The sequence below is a fragment of the Lynx canadensis genome, chromosome B2 (genome assembly GCF_007474595.2).
Source record: "Lynx canadensis isolate LIC74 chromosome B2, mLynCan4.pri.v2, whole genome shotgun sequence".
Classification (NCBI taxonomy): Eukaryota; Metazoa; Chordata; class Mammalia; order Carnivora; family Felidae; genus Lynx; species Lynx canadensis.
In genome coordinates, this window is record NC_044307.1 from 114,706,210 (window position 1) to 114,731,277 (window position 25,068).

Consider the following 25,068-nt stretch of genomic DNA (forward strand, 5'->3'; position numbering starts at 1 on the left):
CTTAATCAGAAGTATCCATTTTGAGTGGCTGGCTGTCAACCAGAAGGAGTGAATCCAGAATGATTTTCCTTAGGTTCAGAGAAGTTTGAAAAAGGCAGAGACACACTATTCTTGTCTTCTAGCAGCTTCCTATTAGGTGGCATTCTGAAAAACAAGACCGTGTTGATATTCTGCAGGTCCAGATGTACAAGAAGGTGGCAGTCCACTTCTCCCTTCCTGTTCTGAATCTTATCCTGCAGGAGGCCAATAGTGTTTTCTATTTCATGCATCTGGACCTCCCTAGACTTAGTTCTTTAAAGCCAGACATTTTTTCCAAGTGAGGGACTCAACCAATATCCTTTTGACTACTGATTCACCTGGTTCAGGGCATCATTGCTCTAGTGTAGTGAGCAGTCTCACAGAGATCAGCAAACTTGGGCTTGTACCATTCTTCAATTTTCCAAAGGTTTTTTGCAACTACATTTTCATTCTGCTGCTGCCTATCGGGGAGAGCAGATATGGGGTCAGGCTTGGAAACATCTACACCACTTTGCCCATGAGACCCCTGAATCTGAGCCTGTAGCTCATGGATTTCATCACTGTGCTGTTTCTCAAAGTCAGTCTCTTCCAGAAGGAGTCCACTTTATGTTCAGGGTCAAAGATTGCCAAAGAAACATTGTCAACATCCTTTCTGAAAGTTTCTAGGGTGCTCTGAGCTTCTCTCTGGAGCATCTCCTCTTGCAGCTTCTTCTGAAGTTGCATGGTGTCCTTGGCCAGGTTGTCACACAGCACCTCAGTGTGGATCTTGTCCGTGGTAAACAGGTCCACCTAATGGCACAGCTCCTGAATCTCCTTCTTGCAGATGTCCCCAGGTGGGACTTACCTGGCCCTTGCACTTGGAAAGCAGGACCTTATTCTGTTGCACTAGGGAGTTCACCTTGGTGCTGTAGGTTAGGTGATACAGTCATTCAGCTCCTGCAGCTCCATTTTCTCATTAGTGTGGGTATTTTTTGAATGCAGTGTTGATGGCATGTGGCCAAGGAGGGTATGGTGTACATGCTGCCCCAGGGACAAGGCATGGGGGCTGCAGTTGGTGCTGGAGTGCAGAACACTGCCCAGGCTGTATGTCTGGTGGAACACAGTCACCATGCTCTGTCTGGAGCTGATTCTGCTTGCAGTACTGGGGTCACTGAGGTCTTCAAGTAGGAGAGACAAAGAACCTGATCTAGCGGATGTGGATGCAGGGAGTGGCAGTGCTGCCTGGCCCAGGAAGGAGAGGTAAGAAGAGTTAGGTGGGTGTGGGCAGTGGGATCACTGGTATAATCTCTGGCACAGAGACATCCAAGCAAGAGTGGCAGAGCTCCAGTAAAGCTTTTGTTTCCCTTTTCTTCCCTGAAATAGCTCTCACCAAGGTGACAAACTACTTATATCTTGCTAAAGCCAACAATTTTTTTTGTCCATATCATCCTCACTTCCCGGAAGCTCCTGAAAAGGCTGACCACTGAAAACACTTGCCCCTCTCAAGGCGCCTGACATTCTTGGTTGCCCTCCCTCATGGTCCTTCCTCAGATAGCTTTACTGGCTCCTCCTCTGTCTAGCTCTAGATGTTGGAGGGCAGGTGAGCTCCACCATGTAGCTTCTCTGCCTCTCTATGTAATCTTACCCTTTTCTGTGTCTTTAATTACTTACTTGTTCACATATTGATTCAAATTTTTTTTAATCTGGAATCTAGGTCTCTTTGACCTCAAAAATCATCTACTAAATTGTCTGCCTTCAATCTCACCTGGGTCCCCAGATTGCTGACTTACCTGCAGATCTTGGGATTTGCCCACCTCCGTAATTACATTACCCAATTCCTTATCATAAATTTCTCTCTCTCTCTCTCTCTCCCTCTCTCTCACATGTATACGACCTATTGGTAGTTTCCCTGGAGAGCCCAGACTAATATATGCCCAAAGAGATTTCCTTGAATTCCCATAAAAGTTATATTATATTCCATTGTGTGTGTGTGTGTGTGTGTGTGTGTGTGGCTGTTTTAATAGAAAGCAATATTGTAAAATAATTACAATCAATAGAATATTTTTCTGCTATATTTCTTGGCTAATGGATAGGATTCTTTCTTCACTGGATCTATTAACTTCAGAAATTTAAGCTGAATTAAAGAGAATTGGCACTCATTTCAGGTTCAACACTGAACAATTTGTACTTGCTTTTTGGTGTTGGTGTCAGAATGTATTGAAAACATAGTTTTTCACATAAATATGTAGATTTGTATTGTTGTTTTTTCTGTTTTCCATAAATAATTATTCCATAATTTATTTTCCATAAATATTATTTCCATAAATAATTCTATTTAGGTAGGATTATTGATAAGGATGTCTTCTTCCTGATAGGTTCAGTGGTTGCATGATATTGTAGATTGACAGGGACTCCGGGAAAAGACAATTTTCTGGTGGTTAATGATGTTCTTTATTTTACCCATAATGTTATAATTTTCATCTCATGTAAATTGAAATAAATTTCAAACCATTCATTCTCCTGATCAACCTTTAATCCAATGTTCAAATTCCATTTCAGCTAGCATATTTTGTAATGCACCGAGAAAAGCAACACATTCACAATTTTACCATGTAGTTTTTATTATATTTGTCTCAATATAATAGTATCTGCTAAGTAAGCCAACTGTATGTTATTTTTTATTATTGAGTTAAAAAAGGAATTCAATCTTTAATCAAAGATCAATTAAATGTCTAAATTATAAGCCTCCCATTATTTTCCCTAACTCTACAATAAAGAACCAAGTAATGGAGTGGTATAGAAGTTTATGAAAATATTTGACACTATCATCCAAAAAGTGTCACCTACTTGAGCATGACATTTCTTTTACATGTAAAGCTGATTTGATTTCTTGAGTTATCAGTGTTTTTCCTATTGAGCACATTTTACTTTCCTGATTTTAACACTGGTTTTTGTGGAAGCATAAGCAGTTGGGAAATAAGTACTGGTTTGAGTATCCTTTTTATTGAGTTGTCTTTAACTTTTCTCTTTAATTGTGAAAAATTGTTTTAAATGCCCGTGACTGGATTTTAAATGTAGTTGCCAGAATGATGAGCTCTTAAAGACATTACTCAACTTTATTTAGTTAATAGTTGCATATTATAAATAAAATCTGTACATTATACTTATATTGGCCACTCTAAAGACTCCTTGATTGTGGTAGGGGGTTACTGTCCTCTTTACTACAGTGTTCCTTGTGGGGAATTTCAATAAAACTCTTTTATGTTGAAAATATCAAGGATTTTAGATTTTTAAATTTTTTTCTGTCTTTTGTGTATTTTGTACTTATTTCAAGCTTATACATTAAGCATTCTCTTTGTATCCAACTTATACATGTTCTAGATTAGATATAGTTTTTAAATTGTTATGCCATAAAACAACAGCAAAAAATTTTATTTATTTATTTATTTATTTAGTTCACTTTTGCATTATTGGGGAATTGCTTTTGTAGGAAGTAGAATTTATCAAATTTATAATTGGATCAGGAAATTAAGTCGATTAGTAAGAGACAGTTGTTTTTTAAATGTTTTTTTAAAATATTTAAAATATCAAGTTTAGACACTTATTTATAAGGTGATACATCAATTTAAAATTATAGTGGTGTGGGCTCTGATTCATGGATAAAGCAGGTGAGTTAGCAATAGCCATTTGGGCAAAAGATTTTGGCATAATCTGATCTGAATATACTCTGTTCATATTGATGTGACTATAGCTGCAATAAAACAGGCTTCACTATAACAAAAATATCAAGTATTATTTTATAATATGTTGTGACTTTTTTTTAAATGGATATCCCTTAGGGTAAAAAAAAATCACTATTTAAAGCAAGACCAACCTCAACATAAGTTAAACAGGAATGGAAATATATATTTGTATCAGAAGTTCTCCCAAGATGGTGTGGTTGAACATCACTTTCTTTTTTTTTTAATTTTTCAATGCTTTTATTTATTTTTTGAGACAGAGACAGAGCATGAACAGGGGAGGGGCAGAGAGAGAGGGAGACACAGAATTTGAAGCAGGCTCCAGGCTCTGAGCTGACAGCTGACAGCTCAGAGCCTGACGTGGGGCTCCAACTCACAGACTGTGAGATCATTACCTGAGCTGAAGTCGGACGCCCAACCAACTGAGCACCCCAAACATCACTTTCTTATTTTAATTTTACAAACACCATCCATGGTTTTAATTACATATCTTAATTAATGGCGACTTGTAAAATCATAAGGCATGAGGCAAAATAGCTACCAGATCAAAAACTTTAGATGGGCCATATCAAATCCAGCTTTCATTTTGCTGATGGTATTTATCTAAATTGCATAACATATAAATGCTATACTCATTTAAGTAATCTATTTTTGGCAAATTAAAAACAGCCACTGTGACATAATCTTCTATGCAAAACCACTATTTCTCTTGCGTTTATTATTTGCCCCTATATGATGTGTTTAAAAGTGATATGATGGTAACTTGAAAGGTCAAAATAGAATACTAACATTTCAGTATGAACTTCCCAATCAGAAAGGTATTCTTTCAACACAGGAAGTGAACAGCCACCCTCCCATTTCCACATCCTCACAGAGAACAGGGAAACAGGGCTAATGTCTCTGGCCATAGAGAGAAAAATTAGTAATTTTCAGGGTCTAAAGGAGGAAGTTAGACTGCATGAAAATCAAGTGATAAAGCTGTACTTACGATGAACTTTGAACAAGTTCATAAACCAGTACTGAACTGAAGCCTTGATGTAAAGCAGTGGCTGTCCTGCCACATTCCATGTGGTATATAGAAGAAAATTAGCCAAACCTTGAAAAGGAGAAATACAACCTGGACCAGAAGAGAGATTATTTATGTAGCCACATCATGTAAAAATTTTTCACCAGGTTTGTAGTGAAAAGGACTGTATGTAAGCTTAGATCAGAACTTTACTGTACAGCTTTCAGGGATTATTTTATATATTTGTCCTTAAATAGTGTGGTCAACTATGTATTTTCCCAATGTTGTAATCTGAATTTGGTCATTCTCAATTATTCCTTTGATTTTACTTATAAGGTCCCAAGGTAAGAGTCACCATCATTTCTAGAATTCTGGACCAAGTGCATTCTACCCGACCATTTCAATCAAGTTCCTCATATACAAAGTGGGCAAACCCACATGAGAATTGGTCCTTAAGCAATATTTATTTCTGACCTCATGCGTGTCTTAAAACACGTGGTTGTGCATACACGCACACACACACACACGCACACATTGACTTATAACAGGGTAGGCTACCATTAAATTCAGTGAGGGTCATCTTAGTTCCTAACACAGATCTCATCAATATTATCCCACCTTTACTGTTATTTTACATTTTACATTTTGGGACCATATCTAATACTAAAGACAAATGAGGCATAGAAGGCAGAAGGAGCACCAGTTGTTAATCATATGAAATTTCAGTTTCTAGTAGCTAAAGTTTCTGGTGTCCTGAACCTTTTAATAAGGCCTTTGGGTTATATTAAGTGAAATTCTTAAAACAGGCCAACCTCTAGGATGAAAGTGGCACAAGCATGTTGACTTCTGGGAACCCCATTCATGGCAGCACTACTTTTTGCACTGTTCATACAAACCACCCCAAGCCAGCAGCTACCTCTGAAAGTGGGGAATCTGTCTGTGAGGAACAGAGAATTCTTTCTAACAGAGGAGAGGTCAGATACAGTGCAGTACACACACCATTAACAATAAATAAACGCGACTCCACTTTGGGATAAATTCTGCTACCATGTACACAACCTTATGAACATATCTTTCATATAAACTTTGTGTCATGGCTGTTTTAAAGAAAGCAGCTTTCCTGCTGTATACAGTTCAGCGCTCAAGAAGGTGAAACCTTTACTTCCCTTCTCAAACAAATAAACAGTGAAGTGTTACATGAGAATTTGTGGCTAAGAATGCCTGTCATTTGACAGTGAAATTTGCTTTAATAAAATGAGTCATTTAATTTCAAAATGCTTTTACTTGCTGCCTTCTGAGAGTCCTTGTGATCTACATCTGAGAACAAAACAATTTTCAAATTCTATCCTCTCCTACATGGTACTTTTGCAGGAGGGTACAAATAATCTCTGGGGAAAACAAAAATTAAAAACAAACAAAGAATCTCTGGGATTTTTAGTAATGGGATTTTCATTTTGTACTATAAAGATTACTAAAGAAAGGATCAAGGCAGTTTAAAAAAAGTTATCTAATTTTTGAACATAGAACTTCTGAATATAGAATATCTTTTAATTTCAAAAGTATAACACTAACATGGCTCTTATCTAGAAAAATGTAAAGAATAGTGAAACCACCTTTAAAGCAGAGAGGGAGACGCTTAGACTCTTAAATACAGAGAACAAACTGAGGGTTGCTACAGGGGAGGAGGCAGGTGGGGGGATGGGCTAAATGGATGATGGGCATCAAGGAGGGCCCTTGTTGGGGTGAGCACTGGGTGTTATATGTAACTCTACTCTTGAAACCAACACTACACTGTATTAACATACATTAAATTGAATTTAAATACATAAATTAAAAAAAATTTCCAAATTTTTATTCAATGGAAGTGTAATAGAGTTTCAGATATTTGCATTAATGATTTCTAAATGTCTTTGTCACACATGCTGTTATGAATATATGTTGAGATTATTTTTAGTACTTCAGTCAAATTTGTGCTTGGGCATGTAAATTAGAAAGTGAATGAGGGGTACTTCAAATTCTAAGTTACACTGACAGATGGTTACAGTTTTTGAACTAGCTATAATTAATGATGCATTAGAAACAAGGAATATTGGTGTTTATTTTACCGTCTTACATTAGCATAGTTTAGGATAGTAAATCTTTCATAATTATAAAATGTCTGAGAATATAACTGAGCCAAATTTGACCATATGCATCATATTTGACAGTCATAATCTTCCCCTGAGGTTCTCCAGGTTACTTGCTCAGCAATAACCCTTTTAGCTTAATCCACTTCCCACCACGACCACTTCCACTTGCAGCATCTCCACACCCCCACAGCCATCACCAAAAAGCTCTTAGAAATATCTGCTCTAAAGTGTAGCTTGCTAGTGTTGCTAGCTAGCATTGGTACCAGTCTGGAGAATCATGTTTAATTTCTTGAAAAAGTACATAATGTCATATGTAGAGTGAACATTAAATCTGAGAATGCTAAAATTTCTGCCAAAATGTTCATTTCTTACAGGTTGCATGCTATGCAAATGCGTAAAATTTATTGGCACTGGCAAGAAAACCAAACTAAATTGGGATGTGAGAGGACTGGAGGGTGGTGTGCATCATCCTAGAAGCTAGAAAGTTAGTATTCTTAATTACAGTCAATGTAGACGAATGTCCACTCCTAGGGATAGGTCCCCTATTCACCATGTGATAATTATTGACATATTTCCTGGTTACAATGGTTCTTCTACCAAAGCACTACTTGAATCTTTTTTTAGAAATATCTCTTTTAGCCTAATGTCTTCTATGGTACTGTAAATATTTATATAGTTTTGAAAGTGGCTACCATATAGTCATATATTCTGTAGCAGTGAACATTAGTTTTCATTGGATATTCTAGTCTGGGACATTGTATTAACCTTGTTTGTTTAGCTATTCCTATCCTAATGAAATCTTTTTTAAAATGGCATAATTTAGGGCTATGAAAATGTATTTGTGATAGATCGAACATTCTATTCTATGCCATATAACAACATTGCCACAATACAGTTACTTGAACTAATTTGGTTTCTTTTAAGGTCACAATTAAAAATTCCTTTGTTGAGCACATATTGTATGATCCCATTTAAAATAGATTCAAGACCAATATATGTATTATATGCTAATGGAAATCAGAAGAGTTGTCATTTATGGGAAATTGAGATTGATTGCAAGGGGAGAGGAAGAAACTCGCTGGCGTGATGGGAATGTTCAATATCTTCATTAGTTACATGGATGTATACATTTGTTAAAACATATTGAATTATATACCTAAGATATATGCATTTTACTCTGTAAATTTTATACTATTAAAATGTGAAAAATTGCTTTGTATAACTCTAATATTAACTCATCAAAGGATCAGTTGAGTATCTTCTTCACTATGCTATGTCTTTTTAATTGCTTTAGCCATTTGCAAAACATTGGAAAATTTTCTGTTCTTTATTTGGATTTGAAACAATTGAATTGGATGCAGTATTTTCTCACTAGTTCTTTATTCTGTTTAAAATAACAAATTAATGTAATTTTTATGTATTATTTAATAAATATTCCAAGTATAACACTTTGCTTTTCCAATAGTACTTTTTTCCATGGCTCACTTTTTGGACAAGTAGATTCATATTTGCTGTCTTGGCAGTGCTTTAAATTCACTCTTATTCCTTCAACCCTCCTTCCACATAGAAAATGTTTTCTATGAATTACACAACCAAAAACTTAGCCCTGACTACTAACGATGCAGTCTAAGGCAGGAAAGTAGACTTCAGAATAAATGACTTGACATTTTTTCTAAGCAATGAGACATTTAACTAAGACTTTCCTGCAATTCTTTTGGGGAGGCATCTGGGAAAAATACATTCTGAATTCATTCTTAGGAAACATTATATTAGAGGCATGTAGAAGATGATAAGCATAGAAGACATTCTTTTAAAAGCCATTTCATGGTAAGGATAGAACAATGGCTACCTTATGATTTTGTGATGTTGACAATAATGATGATGATAGTGGTGGTGATTAATACTAACTCTAGGTCACTCACTCTGCTGAACTCTTTTAAATATGTCATTGTATTAATCTTCTTGGAAGCTCAGGGAGAAAAGCATTATTACATAGGAAACTGAATCTTGGAGAAATGCATCAGTGTGGCTTATGCTTACATAGCTTTTAGAGTGAACACTCTGTAAGAAATCCTCCTGAAAAATAGACCCATGTTCACAGAAAGTAAACTGCAGACATCTGAGAAGTCCCACCCATCTCATCCTGATGACTACTTCTTACAGTCTTTCTGTTTGATCAAACAGCAAAGTACCTGCAAAGAATGAGCCTGGGGTCAATTATTTCAGGGAAAGGAGAGGCAGTGAGATTCCAGAAAGAGACAAGAAAATTATGTTTGAAAAACCTCAAGTGGTGTTGGGAGGCTGTGCACCGTTTTTTCCTAATGATTCAAATAGACTTTTCTTAACGGAATGTGGATGCTTAGCAATATGTATGATGCACCATGAAAAACAATGAAGAGCCTAATAGGGTCTTGCTTATGGGACCTCATAATTAAGTTGAAGAGGAAAATCTGATATTTAAAAGCAACTAATACTCATAATAGAAATTAATTTGAGGCTAGTATCATAAAGATCATGGCTTTTCAGGAATGCAGAGGAGAGAAAATAACTTTTAGATGAGCAGTGCACAGAAGGCTGGCTTTTAAAGGAAGAGGTAAGATACAGACATGAGGACAAGATTATGGTTATAAAATAGTTGGGAATAGGGAGAAAGATATGCAGGGGAGTAGAAAGGAAGATATAATATTAAAGTACCTGTTTTCCTGGAAACTTTATGAGTCACCACTGGGTAGCAGTAACAGAAAACTTTCCTTTTCCTAAGATCTGGGAATGTGATTGTTGCTTTAATTCTACTCAAGGGAATTAGCATGTGTTTGTAAAGTTTATTAGAGGTGCATGTGTGTGGGAAAACAAAATGAAACACTGTGTTGACAAGAGCTGTCTGTAAATGTCTAGGTTTGGACCAGCTCCAATGCTCTTTGCTTCATACTTCTGGCATATACAACAAGGTCAGAAAATGTTACTGAAAGGTTTAAACTAAGTTTTTAATTGAAAAACTACAAATATATTTTGTTAAGTAAAATTCTAAAAGTTTTGCTTTAAAATATGTGGGTATATTTCTTTTTTTACTGTTTGCATTGTATTTTTAAAAGACCTATTATATTTTCATATTAAAAATGTTTAGTGTTCATTTGAAATGTACTGTGGAACAGTAAAAAAAAATAGGAAAAAAACAATCACCTACAATATTGCTCTTTGAACACAACTTCTGTTAAGGTTTCTTTGAATATGTCTCCAGTCTTTTTTTTACCCCTGAAGAGAAATTTGGAGTAGCAAGATGAGAAAACATTTATTTTTGGAATCCATAGGTTTGTCAGAATAGAGTAGCTGTACACCAGGAAAACATAGAAGTTATTTGAAATTTTTCATAATTCTCCTACATGTGAACTATATAAATATCTACATCATTGTGCATAGAAAATTCTTTGGAAAGGTTCATACCAAACTATTAACAATGATCATCCACATAAAGAACAAAGAAGGAGTTTGGAGCAGGGAGAAAGGAAATATGCACGCATGCATGCGCGTGTGCACGCACACAAGCGCGCGTGCACACACACACACACACACACACACCCCTCTTGTTGGAAGCAGCACATACTATTTATGAAGTTAAAAAAAAATCAAAATCCATCCCAGCATCTGAGGTCTTAATTATGAATTCAGTTTTTTGAATTGTCAGTTTAATGTGTGAATAAAATTAATAACTGAATATTTTTATAGTGTCTACATATATCAAAATCATTTCTATCCAAATATTGTAACTAAGAACTAATTAGCATACGTGGAAATATTCTTTAGTAGAGTTAAACTCATCTTCACATCATTGCCTCTCTGCATTGCAAGATTAGCCTCTACAAGTACAGGCAAGGTCATTAATTCAGACAAATTAGGTGCAAGATAATCTTGGATTAGTAACAATATGCAATGTGGCTAAAAAAAATAGAGCTTTTTAATAATGTCAAATGTCAAATAGATGTATAACCCAACTAATTAAATTCTTTCAAATAAACGTGTTATAAACTGTAAGTGTTTTAGATAGAGAGATGATAAGGATAAAGTGATTCTTAACCAGAGATGATTTTGTCCCCCAGAGGACATGGGTAATGTCAGGAGACATTTTTGGTTGTCACAACTCAGGGAGGATGCTACTGGCATCTAGTGGGTAGACACTAGAGATGCTGCTAAACATCTTGCAATGCACAGGACAGCCCCCCACAACAAGTGATTATATGTTCATAATGAATTATCTCCCCATTACCTAGGATCCAATTTAATTGTACTTTACTATCCTGATTGTTTTATTTATTTATTTATGTATTTATTTATTTTTAATTTTTTAAATGGCTGTTAATTAGTTTTGAGAGAGAAACAGAGCACAAGTGAGGGAGGAGCAGATAGAGAGGGAGACACAGAATCTGAAGCAGGCTCCAGGCTCTGAGCTATCAGCAGAGAACCCGATGTAGGGCTGAAACCCAAGAATCATGAGATCATGACTTGAGCAGAAGTCAGATGCTTAACTGACTGAGCCACCCAGGCACCCCTTAAATATTTCTTGTACTTTCCTTTAAATATTAATTTAGCTTCAGTTTGTAGGGTTTTTTTTAATTTCAGGATTTTAAATGTGTATTTTAAATTAGTAATACCCAGAAAATGGTCATGGATGTGATGAGAACTTAATCTACTTAACTTAATTAAACTTAACATAACTTAATTAAAATATAACTTAATTAAAAATTAAGCCATAAATTGTCATAGCTATAGAAATGTGTATAGGGAGCTTTAAAACATACATGCCTCTGACTCAGATTTTATTTTTAAATGTTAAGACCTCATCATATCATATAATCTATTAAGTATACTTTTATTCCAAAACCCCTTTTCCCAAACGTCTCTGTTAACTTGCTCTAATCTGGATCGCTTATGGTTAAGGACTGATGTAGTTGTCATCTTCCAATTTCTCTTGACGGCTTTTCTAGGCTGAATTTATTGTTCCCTGAATCCTGTGCCATTCTCTTTTTCAGTTAAGCCTTTCATTATGATGGTATGTATCTTCAAGAAACTTCTTAACAAATGGTGGTAAATTTTCTGATTCCTTATTTGTCCATAAAAGTCCTTACAGTAACTTACTTATTGATCAATGACATTTTTCCATTCCTCATACCAATTTCTGCACATCATATTATAATATTTTTATGACTTCTTTCTATGGATGTAATATCCTAATTTAAAGAATTTTGTCTTCCAGGATCAGTTTTAATGTTTTTTATTCTAGGTTTTTTTCAAAATTTTTATTATATTTTTTTGTCTCTTCATTTTTTTAAGACTGAGATTTTAAAAGCTGTTTATGAGATCCATATATGTTAGTAGACATTTTAGTTGGAGGGCTTTGCTTTGACATGATTGAGTGGAGGAGCTGACTATGTGGGTAAGCCCTCTATGACACAATAGACATCTGTTCTCTCAGGTCATTTGCCAGAAGTAAAAATATAGCTGTTGTGCCTTAATGAAAAAGAATGAACAACAAGTGTATTTCTTATTTTCCTCTCCTCTCTGGGAGGGACGCCTTGAAAAATCCATGCTACAGTCAGCTCAAAAAACCTATCATTCCCAAAGCAATGGCTTTAACCTTATTTTTTTAACTCTCTTCAATTCACTGGCATAGTAAAGAGAAAGGTCCAAATTTCTAGGGATGCCATAGGTCCCCTGAGATACATAATATCTGAAACACTCTTACATCTATTTCAGCCTGTGAGCTCACTGCAATTGACATTCTCTTCCTATCTGGTTTTCACAAAGAGGTTTAATATTTAAGAAGGAGAATTTTAAAATGTGGATATAATACAATGAATATTTCTTAAAAGAGCAAGAAGAGGAAGCTTGAAGGCAATAAGGAAATATGTTGGATTTTTCTTTAAAGGAATGTAATATCAATGGTCAAATTCATGGAGAATTTGGGGGCATAAATGAAATGTTATAGGGACAAATAGAAGGCAAGTAAGCAAAAGGATTAGGCAAAACCTCCTTAAACATTGAAAAAAATTAGTTGGTTGGCTTTTTAACTTAATTGTGTTCGAATAGCTATGGGTATTAAAGTGCTAATTGGTTTTTGGGGAGTTAAGGTGCAACTACAACAGAAGTTATATTCATACAGACCCAGACCTCTGGTCCTTTGGGTCAGGCACAGCTTCAATCCAGTACCCTGGATAGCTCCCAGGGATGGCAGGAGCCCTAAGTCTCAGATCTCATTGAAGTCACCATTGGTTCCTCCTAGTTGATAGAATTCTCTATACATGCTCTACTTAGTCACCAGCAAGTAAATTATCATTCCCATTTCATAATTCAATGGGAATTATCATTCCCATTTTTCTCATAAAATTTGTTTTTATCATCAATTTGGAAGGCCAGATCTTCAGAACTGACCTTGGGCTTGACAGAGTGTCTTGCCTCCAAAGAATTTGGCAGAGTTGTTTGGGGAAAAAGCATTTTCTCCAAGTAATGGGATGGTTTTTATTTTGGATTACATTTTTGGATTATTATTTTGGGGACTCTTATTTTAGGTTACTATTTTTTTTATTGGAAAATGCACTCAAACTTACTTCAAATTAAAGGATTAAAGCTAGATTTTTTGTTGTTATCTCTTTGGGACACATGCAAAACTCTAGTGATTGAGAGGTTTTGGGGAAACAGGCTCTTATATGTAGTAAAGATATTAACTTTACTTGCTAGAAGGCAATTTGGAAATTCATATCCAAAACCCAATTAAACCAGTAATTTGTAGTACTCCATGTTAATGAAATGACCAGAGAAGTATAAAAGGAAATACAGATATTAACATTAATTACAGTCTTGCTGATTATATCCACAAATTTAAATTCTTCCCAAATAGACTATTGGTAAAAAAAAATTATGGTACATTCAGAAGACATTAAATCAGTAATATAAGTGTATATGTGTGTGTGTGTGTGTATGTATATATGTGTGTGTATTTATAGACATATAGACCTAGATACAACATGTAAAACAGTTCATATAGTCTCATAGTATGTGTGTGTGTGTGTGTGTGTGTGTGTGTGTGTGTGTATAGTTTTAGAGACAGCACATGAGTGGGGAAGAGGGGCAGAAGGAAGGAGAGACAGAATATTAAGCACACTGAACATGGATCCCAATGCGGGGCTAGAGCCCATGGCCCTGGGATCATGACCTGAGCTAAAATACAAAGTTGGATGCTCAAACCACTGAGACATCCACGTGCCCCTGTTTTTAAAAAGTATTTATTTTAGAGAGAGGGAGCGAGTAAGTTCATAGTATATTTAAAACATAATATTTTGTGTAAAAATCATAAAATCCATAAATATACCCATACTATCTATGTGTAAATAAGAAGAAGTCTTAAATAATGTTCACCAGAATCTAAATAGTGATCGCTTCTGTGGTAGGTTCTGCATGATATTTACTGCATGATATTCATTATCCAAATGTGCTCTTTTCCCAAACCACCCAAAAGAATAGTAGTTATAAAAGCTTATGTGGTATTTGTCAATTTTTCTATAATAATCATGTATTAATTTTGGAATAAATATTTTATGACTTAGTATTTTATGTAAATGAATGACTTCTTATTTTTTACTAAATATTTATTGATTATGTACTATGTTCTATGCACTGGACTGGGAATCAGAAATAAGGGATATGGTCCCCGTCATGATGGAATTTACCATCTAAGGAGAAGATAGGAAAATATTCAACTAAAATCACACAATGAAATATATAATAACAAATAGTTCTTTGGTGGACATGTCATAGGACAATGAGACCAATGGAGAAGGGGGAGGAGGGGGGGAGCAGAAGACCTAATTTGTAGCATTTTCCAAATTATGTGATTTAAATATTTCCACATTGACCAGTTTTGTGTCGCCAATATGTAATTACTGAACACGAAATTGAGAGTAAATGTTCATAATTGGTGAACTAGTGAGCTAGCCCTGGTGAGCTAGTATTATCCGGCTCCAGCATGCCACCGAACAATAGGCTAAAATGGAGGACAAACACTAGAGAGTGAAAGAATGGAAGGGAAGGTCAGGAAAACTTTGAAAGGAGTTGACATTCAAATTGAACCCTGAAGGATGAGTGATGTATCAGAATGAATGACAGTGGAAAGGTGCTGAGGGGAGGGAGAAATTGAAATGAAGAATGGCAAGAGAGAATAGTCCACGTGAGAATTAATGGTGGCCTACCATTAATTGGCCAGAATTGGAATGGTGCCAATAGATTTTGAGAGAATTCAAGGCACATTCAAGTTAAACAATAAAAACAACCATTTCAAAAAATATATTTGACCTCTAAGTCTCCCTTAAAATTCATAATGTTGTGAATACCAAAAGTATTATCGGATATAGATAATCTAGAGAAATGTATTTTGTTTGTACCCCACCTTACACTTACACTTAAAATATCCCAAATCTGAGAATTTAGTTAAAATGTTAAATTGACACAAAGGGACAAAATAAATGGCAGTTACTATCCAAATGTGCTCTTTTTTCCCAAGCCACCCAAAGGAACAGTAGTTATAATAGCCAAAGAAAAAGGTTAAGTTTATTTGGTTATTTTGTTTATTTATAGTAGCCAAGAAAGGGGTCAGCAATTATTGTCAGCAGCAGCAACATCAAAAAGAGACCATATATTGAATCAAAGCAACTTGCTAAAGCATTTCTCTCTTCCTCTCTCTTTCTCTCTCTCTCTTCTCTCTCTCTCCCCCCTTCCTCCTGTTTCTCTCCATTTCCCTGCCCTCTGCCAGATGTCAACAATCAATCTGTTCAGGCACTGATATCTCTACTTTTTAGATTCTTCATAGGTTTAGAATGTAGTGTCCTTGAAGATTTAAAGTTTCTATATCTAGCTTTGTGGCAGAAGACACAATTATTGTAGAATTGGCATTGGTTTCTCTTCTTCTAAATTCATGTGATCTCCTTCTAGTGTTCTACTATCATATTTGTCCCAGGATTAGCTTCAGGGTAGTTTGGGAAGCTGATCTTCCATGAGGTATGATCCTTCGATGTTCTCACCCATATCTGTTTCACTAACACTTTTCAAAAAGTGACAGGGAATTCTGGAGACCCACTAGGTGTTCATGCTCAATCGCCTGAACTCTCTTCTCTGCAATGATGAATTCCTCTACCAAGAAAAGGAGAGCTATTGGTAATTACTGTTCTTAGCATATAAGCAACTCCAGACCAAGATATGAGAGTCTTAGTGCCACCATCTTGTTCCTCAGTTAGTGGCTGTATCCAAAAAGCTAATTCTCAACATTTGAAAAATTTGCTGAACTTAGATTAACAATACAAAATGCTTACTAAGAAAAATTTTTGGTTCTTTATTTACAGCTTTTTTTTTTTTTTTGTATTTTCCATCATTATAAACTTACCTTCTATAAGTGGGAGCTATATTCACTCTATACACTGGGGAGAAAATTGGAGCATTTGTTTTAAGAGAGCATTCTATCTGATGCTCTGGAGAGTAACTCAGGCTAAGTTTATTGTATTTTGCTACATGGTGGACTGATAGTGATTCTAACATTCATCAGGCAACGCGTAGTTCACCTGAAGTCCTGTGGCATTGTTTTCTAAAGGATAGGGTTAAAATTACCTCTGGGGTATAGGACCTCTTCAATCTCTGCCCAAGATCCCTGGACTGAGGACAACAATGGGGACTGAATATAGCCTGTATTCCTGTAGCCCTGGCTCTGAGAGTCTGCATCTGCCTGGAATCAGTAGGTAGTCTTGCAGGTCAGAAGATATCATGGACATCTCCCAGCTTATTGGCAGAGGTATCCAGTTAGGGATCTCAAATGAATATTGATGAAAAATTTGAGCAGTTGGTACAGCTGCCTTGCTGTACACAACTTCAGTGGAGGGGGGCATAGTATCCCAGGAGAAAACACCAAGATTTAGTGAAGTGAAGAGGAAAGAGCTGAGGCACAGTGCAGATCCTGCTGTAGCACTGGCTAACCAGAAACACAGTGAGGCCTTAATGGCTCAGACAAGGGGTCTGGAGGCTTGTGTAGTTTCATAAGAGGCCCATTTATAGGCTCACTGCTGCCTTTACTTACTCCTCTTCATCTAAAAAATCCTCCACGTTTAACCAGAGAGGAGGTGGAGGTGAGAACCCTTGACTATCTCAGCTCTTGCTAATTCAGATACATAACTTACTTTTCCATTCTCTAATTTTACATTCCTTAACTGAGAGGAGCACGTCTCCCAGCACTCCAGGCCCACAGAAGGAGATGCATGGCACTGCCCACTACTTTTTAATACTGTTCTAACTGCCAGTGTGGGTCTTGGTTATAATAGAAAATCCACAAATTGTCTAGACTTGGGTTTGTTGGGGATCTTTGTTGATTAACAAGTGAAAAAGATGACAATGTACTGAATATTCATAATATTATTTGTATCTGAGTCAGATGTTAAAATTAACAATTTTAATTCCTGTATAACTCAATTACTTCTTTCTTTTTCTTGGCTATTCTTTAGCTGTTGAACTACGATGGCAGTAGAATATAGAATTCACATACAACGCTGCAGCATAAAATGAGAAAATCATAGGAAGACCCAAAATCAGAGTGCTCTGAGACACTAACTAGATTGGAATTGGAAACAGGCCTTGGGTTTAGCCTTCATTTTGTGCCAAACTTAAATAGGGTAAACTATGTTATAAACATAAATCATACATGAATGATTAGTACTCAGATGGTTAAAACCAGCGTTTTTATGATTCCAAACTATACTATAAATAAAAAGAATCTTCAATGTTATATGCAAGAATACTGCGATCGCTGGACCTTCATTTGTAGGGGTAATAAGGTCACAAGATATGTATCTTCTAGTTTTCTAGCTGTCATATGATATGTTTGTGTGTTGGGGTGGGGAACAGCGCTTTAAAAGAAGGCATGAAAGTTCAGTGTAAGTAGTTTTAACTTGAGCTTTCTGGAAGTTGCTGAAAAAATTCAACTTGAATAAAAAATGTAAACCTCTGAAATTTAAGTTTGTTCATTGTTATTGCTTGAGGGTGCCCTTATTATATCTGGCTAAGCTTAAAATAACTATGAGAGGAAAGGAAGTAGGAGTATACTTTTGATCTTAATATAAGGAAGGGAAAAAAGAAGAAAAAAAACCTGCGTTCCTAAACTGCCCATAATAGGCAAAATATCATTAGTCTTTTCTGGAAGAGGATCTTACTAAGCTTATTTGTCTGATTTTTTTTCTGGTTGATTTTTAGCTTCACTTTTTTATTTTATATCTTATGTGATATTTCTGTTTTGACTATAAATTACCCCAGAGCAAACTCCTTAGACTATGCAGTTATGAGTATGCATGGCTATGTTACATAAGAATATTTGATTTAATCATGCCATTTACTATGTGATCTTTTGCTAAGAATGTGTTCTTATAGACATCCATGATATATAATAATCACTTTTATCATAGCATAATAATTTATATTTTGAGCAGTGTGGATTTTAAAAGGAACTTGTCATTTCTGTAGCATGGAAAATTCTCCAGCTATATATCAGGGATGAGATTTGGTGTTGATTTTAGGGATATTTTCATCCAGCAGAGCACTACAATGATTTATCATCCATGGCTTGATTAAATAATGCTTTCATCCACTAAACATTAAATGTGTTATGAAAGATATAGAAATAAGTAAGACACTTTCTCTACAGTCAAGGAATTTACAATCTTGTGAGGTTGATGAGTGCTACAGTGAAAATTGATAATGATGTTAGAGGAGGAGGAAGAGAGAAAGAGGAGAAGAAAGGAAACGGATAGAAGGAGAAGATATAATGGCACTAACAATACACCAGTCATTGAACTAAATACATACATTTCTTTTTCCATTTAATATTCATATAAGGGAGACTTTCCTATTATTTTCCTTTTACAGATAAGGAAAGTGAGTTTTCAAAAATTAAATAAGTTTTTTAGGTTTACAAAATTGGCAGTGTAGATTTAAATTTCTGCTATAAAATGCCCCTATCTTTCTCAGTATGACATATTTATTAAGAGAAAAGAGACCATAAGGTTAGATAACCTAGGCAATTATGCCTAATTTCCAACAGATTAGGGAGGTCTAGTTCCTAAAGTTCTATCACTGTCTTACCGAATATGTGCTTGTTTATTACGAAATCTTTCCATACCCTTTAAGTAATGATTTTTATATTTCATTCACTATCCATAAAGCATTGGAGAAATTGAGTTAAAATAAGAAAAGAAAAAAGTTGGTATTTTTGGCAGTTGTCCTATTCTTGCTTCAGTTTAATAAGGTAGATGTTGTTACTTGTGCATTGGCCCTTTACTGGAAGCCTTTATTCAGTCATTGTGCTAAATTTTCATAAGAGCTGTAGTTTTGGACCCACCATGTGCTAAAATTTACTAAAGCAAAAAACATGGCTCTTGGTGTTGAAAGCTGTATTGGGACAGCCAAGCAGGTCCTTGTATGTCCTAGTCATGCCAATAAATCCAGCCAGAAAATTTGGTTTAACAGTTGCATGAGTAGCTGGTATTTTAAGAAGACACCCACACAGAGGGGAGAGGTAAGGAAAAAATCAGATTGTCAAGGGCTTACTAGGGGAGTTTGCTTATTCTGTTAAACTCCACCTGCAGTCGAAGCAAGGGTTTGCTGCCGACTCTGCAATAGCACTGCGTGCTTCCTTTATGTATTGTGTGGGATCTGATAAATTTTTCAGGATCCAATCCAGCTGTGCTCTCATCACATTGATTTAATGGCCCTTAAGAGAAACCATAAAAGTGCTTTCTAGTTAGTGGGGCCCAGCTGTTTCTCATAGTGTTGCATAAGACAGCAAGCTGAGTTAGCTATAGATTAATGGTATTAAAAATTCAACTCTTTCCATATCGTTTCTTTTCATACCAAAAAGACTTAGAGCAAATATGTGATTTGTTAAGTTAGGTTGTGGAACCCAAAGGGAAAGGACCCAAAGAAATTATGTGATTTGACCCAAATAAGCTAACTGAGGCCCCCAAATAAACCTGAGTCATTAAAACATCTAGTATGTGTATGAATGTGTGCGTGGTGTGTGTGTGTGTGTGTGTGTGTGTGTGTGTGTGTTTGAGTGTGAATGTGTGTGTATGAGTGTTCCCAAAGGGTGATGTGAAGGCTGATGGATGGAAGGAGGGCTCTGTTTCCATTACCAGGCAACAGTGCAAGAAACCAGCAAAAATTATTTGAGAATTATCAGGCTCTTTGATAAGGTTAAGAACACTGAAAGTCAGTATGAAATGAATATCTGTGTAGATTTACAGTGTCATTCATGTCACTTGAGCCCTTTGGTTTTGTGCAAGCACAAGGGTGATTGCACTACCAGGCGATTTGTTAAGTATTAAGCCTGGGTATGAAACAGACTGTATTGAAAATGTTTCTACTCAGAAGCAGAGATCAAGCACTTAAAGTTTTTCGCATCAGGTGTTTTCAAGGAACAGAGTACTCAGAAGTAGAGTAAAACCTTTTTTCACTCCTATTTAAACCAGAGGAGCTCTGGGGATGGGGAGAGTTGGAATAGGAAAACACTAATGCTAAAACCATGATATTTTAGTATTTTACCAAGTTACAGTTCCTAAATTCAGGGAATACAGCATGGACTCATTGAAATTAGAAGTCATCATAGAAACAAATGGCTGGAGAATTATAATTACTATACGACTAATTTTTGGTGATCAGCATTCTGATTGCAGTAGCCCCTTTGAATATCACCACATGATTCATGCTTTGTGCAATCACAGAATGTTAAAGACTATGCATATAACACTGTTGCAAATTTGAAATCCTTGTAGTTTAGATAGGAAATAATTATCTTTGTACTACCAGTGGGGGGGAAAAAGATTTTGCTAAGCAAAACTATTTTCTGAAGAAGCTCAGTTTAGAAACATCCATTTAAATATAGAGTTTTTAAAATATATTCTTATCTACTCATTAATGTGGTTCCATGTTATCACACTTTGATGGCTTATTTCAATTGATTTTAAGACATTTAAAAGTTGTATATTTCACATTTAAGGATTCTTTTCTCAACAAGCTTAAACACTAAAGACATTTATGTGTTTTTAGAGGTTGTTCAGGGCTTAAGTGAATAAGCCCTTCTGAATATCTATGAAATATTCAATTATAAGGAAGTCTATGGAACTATTTTCGAGATGGAGAGAAAGTGGCATATTTGTGTAAAACTAGGTGATGATTTATAGTCATATACATCCATCCATGTTCTTCCTCTGGAGAAACTGAACAAAGACTTTAGAGTTCTTAACAGACACCTACAGACAGAACTGGAGCAAGAAAGATGCTGTTACTAGGTGTGTTTTAAGGTCAGGATTTCAGTAGCTGCTGTTTTTGGTTAAGTATCATGCAGACTAGTTCCTCTCTACTGAATAGCATTAGCTTGAAAAATCAAAGGCTTGGTGGCCTAAATAGGCAACAATAACCAATATCTTAAATTTGCCAGATACTTCTCTGGGAAATGCTAAGCCATGACACTATTTGCCATTGTTACAATTCTATCCAGAGCTCCAAAGGCAGGGTCGTGCTGTTTGGTCATGATGTGGGAGTGGTCAGGATGAGGCATACTTCTGTTCTATTGATTGCCAGCAGAGTCAAGTTTTCTTTTACCATCCAGAGCAGTGCAGTTTGGGCTTTCTGTAGTTCTCTGTGGTTTGCGTTCAGTCTTGAATTTAGAGTCTAGGATAAGAAAGTTGTTGGCAACTACCAGCATGCAAGTCAGAAAAATGCCAGGCTGATGTAATGCAGGCTTCTATTTCACTTCAGAATGAAAATTTAATGTTCCTTGAGAGTCTTTTACAGAGGAATTCATTATGGTTATCTTAAGAATGATGGGTTCTGAAAAAATAATGTTTGTGCTACATATTTTTGTGACTATTTCAGAAAATACATTAAAAAGGCAAACAGCCAGCAGCACGAACCATGCTTAAGACTAAGTTAGAAGTAGATCTGGTTCAGCACAAGAGTTTTTGTTTACTTCTTTAGGTCAAAGGTAAAGGGCTGTGTAGTGTAGAGCATGCACTTTTGGGAAAGGTGCCTGTTCTGTAAGGGTTTTTCCCTTCTCTCTTTTGCCCACTCTGAGCAAATGAATCATTTTGAAATTTTTCTAATTGGTATTGCTCTATGTGCTCATTTATCTTGAAAACATGGAAAACAAAGAAAATCAAAAGAAAGAGGAAAAATATCAATCTGACCATGCATATGCAACTATTGTTGACATATTGATGTATCTCCTTTCAATAAAATCCTTAAAAACACAATATGATGATATCAGATCATCATATATGATATGATATATATATATATATATGATCCTTAGTAGTATCAGATTAATTTTTCATTCAACACTAAATTCCAAGCATTTTTCATATTTAAAAGAGGTATTTCCAGATTCTACCATTAATACCCAAATATTAATAGCCCAGAATCTTAGCTTATTCATTTAGCAGGAAGAATTTTAGCAGGCTCCATTCCATCAGTATTTTCCAGGTCCTGGAGGAATGCTTACATGTTGTCACATCTATCCTGGTTGTCGATTGTCACCTTAACACAATATCACCATTGGTCGCTGCTCAACTGTTGCTATCTCTTGCCACTTTATAATCGACATTTCCAGCATACATTAGTTCTGTCCTGGCTGCCATAATTCAAGAATGAACACGTGCTAAATTTCCCAAGGAAGAACAATACCAGACAATTAACATGTAATAAAACTTTGTTAGAATTTGAAGGTTACCAGAAAATGCAATGTAACAAGGATGAAAAATTAGAAAATCTTAAAAGGCTACTTAATATTCCATTGAGGAAAACAATTTGGGATTTCTTAATTATGTACCTGTTTAGGTTAATGTCAATGTTACATAATGGTTGATTTAATCATGTCATGGTGTAGCATTTACTATCTGATCTTTTGCTAAGAATGTGTTCCTATAGACATCCATAATATATAATAATCACTTTTACTATAGCATAATAATTTATATTTTGAGCAGTGTGGATTTTAAAAGGAACTTGTCAGTTCTGTAGCATGGAAAATCCTCCAGGCATATATCAGGGATGAGATTTGGTGTTGATTTTAGGGACATTTTCATCCAGCAGTACACTTCAAGTAATTTATCATCCATGGCTGGATAAATAATGCTATTTTGCTTTCTAAAATAATTATAATATAGGTGCAAAACTTTTATAATTCTATTTTATGTAACATCTCTGTACAGAAAATGTTCTTAGCTCTTGAGATCTACCAGAACATTTTATGGGAAAGAAGTCCTAGAGGGAGAATACCTAGATTCATTTACTTTAGGGTTAGCAATAGTTTGTGTTTTCTATTTCCACTTGAGTCAATTTGATAAATTATATTTTTCTAGGAACTTGAATTTTTTAATCCAAGTTTTCAAATTTACTGCCATAATTTATTTATAGTATTCTATTACCGGTTTCTCAGCTGTAGTTACTATTTCTCATTTTTATGTCCAGTATTGTGTGTGTGTGTTCACGTGCAAATGTGCAACATTTCTTTTGATTTTTCTTGATTGGTTTTCCTGGAGTTTTATTAATTTTACTATGGAAAAATTTATGGTTTTATTTTTATATTTTATTAATTTCTTCTCTTATCTTTATTATTTACTTCCTTCTACTACTTTTGTTATTATTTTTTCCATTTTAAGCTTCTTTATTTGAATGCTTAATTTTCAGCCTTCATCCTTTTCTGTTAGAACCAAGGTTATATACATATTTGTCCTAAGCATGTCTTTAGCTGCACCCAGATGTTCTACTTTGTAGTGTTTTTAGTATTTACTTATTAATAAAATAGCTTGAGATATTTTCTAATTTCCATAAAAATTTATGTTTCTGTCCTTTTTCTTATTTAGAAATATTTTTCTCAATTTCCCAAATTTAAGATTTTCTAGTCATCTCCTTATTATTATTTTCTGCTTTAATTACACCGTATAGTATATATTATACTAGTATATATTATGTATTATATGGCATATATTATATGAATACTTTATATATGTATAATATTTTATATTCTATAGTATATATTATACCTATCCTTTGAAAGTGGATTTGTGGCCTGTTTTGTGCTCAACTTTTAAAAATGAATTTGTATATGCTTAAAAAAATATGGAATCTACAGTGGATAGGTGCAGCATTTTAAACATATTTCCAGTAGATCAAGTTTGCTAATCATGTTATTCAAATCTCCTGTTTCCTTAATGAATTTTTGTCTGCTTTTCCAGTCATTTACTGAAAAAAGGTATGTTAAAGTTTTCAATATGATCGTGAACTGGTATATAGTAAAACCTTGCTTTGCGATCATAATTCGTTCAATCCAAAGCACTTGTGTATCAAAGCAAATTTCCCCATAGAAATAATGGAAACTCAGATGATTTGTTCCACAACCCAAAAATATTCATATAAAAATGATTACAATACTGTAATATAATACAAAATAATGAAGCAAATACAAAATGTAAAGAAAAATAAACAAATTAACCTGCATTTACCTTTGAAAATCTTCGTGGCTGGTGTGAGGGAGTTAAGAGAGAGGAGAGTTACTGTGTAGGACGAACTTCACTGTCACTAATGGAATCACTGTTATCTATTAGCTCAATGGAATCTTTTTCATTAACAGTTAACAGTGTTAATAAACTCTTGTCATATACTGTGTTTAATGTAACTGGCAATAAGACAGCAGGGGAAAGGGTCTATATCTTCAGGCAGCCTGACCTAGAATGAAGAGAAGCATTCCGAAGCTTACTCTTGTATGGAAAAGCAAAGGACTGTCCATAGCTGCTTTAAAGCAACAAAAAATGTACTAGTGCCAGTTGGGAGCACTCCCCGACATTCTGAAAAATCACTGATTTCTTTCAAACACTGTGGCCTGAGACCGAGCATCCAAACATGGGAGAAGATCACCCACAATCCCTCAGCAAGAGAGCAAGAGAAGAACCATTGTCTCAGTTGTGAATATGTGACATTTGGCATCATGTACTACTCATATTGCAAGACATTGCTTGTTTATCAAGTTAAAATTTATTAGAAATGTTTGTTTGTCTTATGGAACACTCACAGAACAAGTTAGTTGCAGTCCAAGTTTTACTGTATTTACTTTTTTCTGAAAAAT

At 35.2% G+C, this 25,068-nt stretch overlaps 1 pseudogene; it reads right to left on the bottom strand.

Moving 5' to 3' along the window:
- Nucleotides 1-361: 361 nt before the first annotated feature.
- LOC115514992 overlaps nt 362-25,068 on the bottom strand; it is a 45,279-nt pseudogene continuing 20,572 nt past the window's right edge.